The sequence below is a fragment of the Phocoena sinus genome, chromosome 5 (assembly GCF_008692025.1).
Source record: "Phocoena sinus isolate mPhoSin1 chromosome 5, mPhoSin1.pri, whole genome shotgun sequence".
Taxonomy (NCBI): Eukaryota; Metazoa; Chordata; class Mammalia; order Artiodactyla; family Phocoenidae; genus Phocoena; species Phocoena sinus.
The window spans coordinates 16,120,601-16,125,797 of record NC_045767.1 but is presented as its reverse complement, the minus strand read 5'-3'; the positions used below and the strand labels follow the sequence as shown (position 1 = coordinate 16,125,797).

The 5,197-nt window shown below is 47.7% G+C and overlaps 1 pseudogene; it reads left to right on the top strand.

Annotated features, from left to right (window-relative positions):
* The first annotated feature begins 658 nt into the window (after positions 1-658).
* On the top strand, positions 659-2,597 carry LOC116753903 (annotated as a pseudogene).
* The last annotated feature ends 2,600 nt before the right edge of the window (positions 2,598-5,197 follow it).

Genomic DNA, 5,197 nt, shown 5'->3' with positions numbered 1-5,197 from the left:
ATACAGGCATTTGTATTGTTCTTTAAGGCAAATGCATAGTTATTAAAGCAATACATCTACCTTTATTTTGTATGCCAAAGAGGATTAATGAAAGCCATAAAGCTGAAGAGAAACAAAAATTCTGCAAAACAAAAAGTACTGCTAGGATTATTTTTTCTTTACTCAGTTATTTCTACGCTTTTGGAAGAGAAACACATTTGAATGTTACATTACCTTCAGAGAGGAAAACGGCTGTTATACAGAGAGAAAGTCAAGGGAAGTAGCCTAACAATTTTGGAGGAGAGTTAAAATTTTAAATCATTCCTGGTACTCATGATTGATTCTGCTGTTCTCAGAGGGATCCACATGGGGTGATTCGGTTAGGCAGCTGAAGATGAGTGGAGGCTACTTCTGTGAGCTCAAAAAATATTTTATTTTATTTTTTTAGTAACCTATTTCCTAGAGCCCCAAAATTTATCTGGCTGGTAGTAGGGACTTCAATTTTTTTTTTTTGGCCACACTACGCGGCATGCAGGATCCTAGTTCCCCGACCAGGGAGTGAATCTGCACCCCCTGCAGTGAAGCGTGGAGTCTTAACTACTGGACCACCAGGGAAGTCCCTTATCTTATACTCCTTTTTTTTTAGGAACTTAAGAAATATTTGTTGTGTGGATGAAAAATGTTGCCTACTGTAACTGCAAACAAACGATGCTGTGGCCATCCAGCCATCAGCCACTACCAGGCCCTGATGGTGAGCCCGGAATGAACTCAGGATGGAGACAAAAGGGCTGCCATCCAACAAGCCCTCAGCCACTGCAGCCACCCACAACGGTGTGCCCTGAGGGGTCTCAGGATGGAGAAGAACTGGATCCTGGCCTTAGATAGCCAAGGTATGCATCAAAGGAATGATTTCAGTGAGCCCAGACTCTTGCATCTTCTTATACTTAGAAAAGCAAGAGCTAACTTAAAAAACTTGAGACACCTGGTTTTCTTTTATTAACAGTAATATTTTATGTTCTGATTACCTGGCGTTTGTTGCAAAACTCCTGTATAACCTGGCTCCTCTCTTACCTTTATGGAGCTGTTCCTCAGAGCTTTATGGGAGGCTGTCTTCTGGGCTTAAGACCTCAGAAAATTCGCCAAATAAAACATAATTCTCAACTTTCAAGTTGTACATTTTTTTTCAGTCAACAGTTGAATGGCTTGAACAAATATTTGAAATATAAACAATACTCATAAAACTAAAAGTTACTTTGATTAAAATAACAGGTAGCTATATATATTTAGTCTAGGTATTTTGCAAGGTATTAATAAAAATAAAAAAACAGGGGCTTCCCTGGTGGCGCAGTGGTTGAGAGTCGGCCTGCCGATGCAGGGGACACGGGTTCGTGCCCCGGTCCGGGAAGATCCCACATGCCACGGAGCGGCTGGGCCCGTGAGCCATGGCCGCTGAGCCTGCGCATCAGGAGCCTGTGCTCCGCAACGGGAGAGGCCACAACAGTGAGAGGCCCGCATACCGCAAAAAATAAATAAATAAACAAAGAGTTGGTTTGGGGCTATGGACTGGGCGGCCTGAGTCCTAGCAGGAGGGGGTGCCACCTGCCCACAGGGGCCTCCCCCGCCCTCACAACGGCCTCTCTAGCTCAGCGGCCCAACACGGAAGCTCCTCCCTGAGCCCGCCAGGACCTCGGCCCCGCCCACTCCCCTGGTGCCGGCCCAAGGAGGCCACGTTGGCCGTGGTGCCCTCCTAGGAGGGGCCTGCCACCGTGCAGGGGACAAGCGAGGTGCAGCCTGCAGGGGCCTCGCGCCCACGGAGGTGGCCCCGCTGCCCGGCCCTGGACCCTCGGAAGGCCCCGAGGCGCCGGCGGCCGAGAACGTGGAGGTAGAGCTGGCGGGCTGCTGGGCGCCCAGTTCTCTGAGCCTCGTGAGGCCCCTGAGGGTGGCTCGGCGTCCAGAACGCCTGCGGGGTGCTCTTCACGTCCATGCTGAAGACCTTCGGGTCTAAGGAGTATGACAAGATGGTTCTCAAGACAGCGTGGGTAAGTTCTCCCTCCATGGGCATGATGCCCTTGTGCTGCCCATTAGCGTCTTCACAGACGTGTTTGGTTGTCAGAAAACAGCCATGGTGGGTGCTGTTGGATTCATGCCCCGTTCTTTTGTAAGCTCCACGGAGCCTCTGTACCTTACCTAGAGAATCATGTTTGCCTGTGGCAGCTCCTTTGCCTACCAGCCTTCATGGGTCATTTGGAGACACCATTTCAAGAAACGCCTTGAACTGGTGAATGGCATTGTCACCGCTGGCAACAGTGTCTTTACAATTTTGCTGCCTTTCCTTCTAAGGATTCTGACTGACAGCAGGGGCCTCTGTATCTTCATGTTTGTTCTCTTTCTGTCTGGTAGGATCTACCCCTTGCCTCCCATGCCAAAGATAAAGATGGTGGGACCAAAGGAGGCAACAGATACTCCCTCTTTTCCAGGAGAAAGTTCAGTCCTCCCCCAATTTTTTTCAGTTTTGCCATCTTCAGTGTGACAGCCTATGCGGTGTGGACAGTTGGAATACCACTTTCACTTTTTGGACACTTTGTGCCTTAGGTTCACTTGAGCCTGCTGTTCTCTGATGGGGTCACCTCAGGGGTGGAGTGCTACTTACTATCAGCCACTCTGGGCCAAGATTTGCCTTGTAAGTTTCCCCTCTGTTCCCCCAGAACTAGAACAGAGGCAGTGTTGGACCATTGATCCCACTGGAGCATACTGCACAGCCACAGACAGGACTCTGGAGGAAATGGGCTAATGTGAATGAGAGGACATCACATAACCTTTTTTCCAGCTTCTACATCTCCTCCTTTGGTCTCTAGTACATTGTGAATATGAGAAAATTGAATTGCTTTTCACAACCTGTGACAAGTAGAACATATACATAGTTTTTTTTGTTTGTTTATTTTGGCTGTGCCAGGTCTTAGTTGCAGCACACGGGATCTTCATTGGGGGATGTTTAGTTGCAGCATGTGGACTCTTAGTTGTGGTAGGTGAGCTTCTTAGTTGCAGCATGCATGTTGGATCTAGTTCCCTGACCAGGGATCGAACTCAGGCCCCCTGCATTGAGAGCCTGGAGTCTTATGCACTGAACCACCAGGGAAGTCCCCAGAACATATACATAGTTTTATGTTCCATTTTGTTTCCTACAATAAACATTAAGCATAGCAGAAGAAAGCATGACAAATGTATAAATTTATAGCAAGAGTTATCTTGTATTTGATTAACAACATAAGTACTATTATAGGAAAAAGGAAAAAAGCAAATTGTTTGAATTTTAGAGTTACATATAAACTCTCTGAGGTCTCTGATGGATCATTAGTGTCCTGAAAAAACCATAAAGAGTTAGTGTATTGGAAATCTGTTCCTTCTCTCTTGTTTTTTTTTTCCCTTTCCAGCTATATCTGTAATGTTTTTCTTTCTTACATTTTTTTAAATTGAAGTATAGTTGATTTACAATATTGTATTAGTTTCAGGTGTACAACATAGTGATTCAATATTTTTATAAATTATATTCCATTTAAAGTTATCGTAGAATATTGGCTGTATTCCCTGTGCTATGCAGTTTATCATTGTCACCTATTTATTTAATACATAACAGTTTGTGCCTCTTGATGTCCTTCCCCCTGTCTTTCCCCTCTCCCTCCTCTCTCCCCACTGGTGACCACTGGTTAGTACTCTATATCTTTCTCTCTTGTTAATGTGTAAATTTCACCAGTTTTTTTTTTTTGTTTTGTTTTCTTTTGTTTTTAAAAGTCTCAGTTTTTATTTGTTAAAATATAATGTACTTTTGAATGATCTCAAAATTCAACTGTAAGGAGACATTCAAGATGGCGGAGGGGTAAGATGTGGAGATCACCTTCCTCCCCACAAATACATCAAAAAGCCATCTACATGTGGAACAACTCCTACAGAACACCTACTGAACACTAACATAAGACCTCAGACCTCCCAAAAGGCAAGAAAATCCCCACGTACCTGGGTAGGGAAAAGAAAAAAGGAAAAACACAGCCAAAAGAATAGGGATGGGACCTGCACCTCTGGGAGAGAGCTGTGAAGGAGGAAAAGTTTTCACACGCTCGGAAGCCCCTTCACTGGTGGAGACAGAGGGTGGGAGGGGGGAAAGCTTCGGAGCCACAGAGGAGAGCGCAGCCACAGAGGTGCAGAGGGCAAAGCGGAGAGATTCCCGCACAGAGGATCGTTGCCGACCAGCACTCACCAGCCCGAGAGGCTTGTCTGCTCACCCGCCGGGGCGGGCGGGGCTGGGAGCTGAGGCTCGGGCTTTGGTCGGAGCGCAGGGAGAGGAGTGGAGTTGGCGGCGTGAACACAGCCTGAAGAGGGCTAGTGCTCCACGGCTAGCCGGGAGGGAGTCTGGGAAAAGGTCTGGAGTTGCCGAAGAGGCAAGAGACTTTGTCTTGCCTCTTTGTTTCCTGGTGTGCGAAGACAGAGGATTAAGAGTGCTGCTTAAAGGAGCTCCAGAGACGTGCAGGAGCCGTGGCTATCAGCGCGGACCCCAGAGACGGGCATGAGACGCTAAGGCTGCTGCTGCCGCCACCAAGAAGCCTGTGTGCGAGCACAGGTCACTCTCCACACCTCCCTTCCGGGAGCCTGTGCAGCCGACCACTGCCAGGGTCCTGTGATCCAGGGACAACTCCCCCGGGAGTGCACACGGCGCACCTCAGGCTGGTGCAGCCTCACGCTGGCCTCTGCCGTCTCAGGCTTGCGCCACATTCCTTACCCCTCCCCCCCCCCCCCCCCCCCCCCCCGGCCTCAGTGAGCCTGAGCCACCAAATCAGCTGCTCCTTTAACTGCGTCCTGTCTGAACAAAGAACAGATGCGCTCAGGTGATCTACACGCAGAGGCAGGTCCATATACAAAGCTGAGCAGCGGGAGCTGTGCAAATAAAGAAGAGAAAGGGAAATCTCTCCCAGCAGCCTCAGGAGCAGCGGATTGAATCTCCGCAATCCACTTGATGTACCCTGCATCTGTGGAATACCTCAATAGACAATAGACAATGAATCATGCCAAAATTGAGGTGGTGGACTTTAGGAGCAACTATAGACTTGGGGTTTGCTTTCTGCACCTAATTTGTTCCTGGCTTTATGTTTATCTTAGTTTAGCATTTAGAGCTTATTATCATTGCTAGATTTGTTTACTGATTTGGTTGCTCTCTTCCTTTTATGTA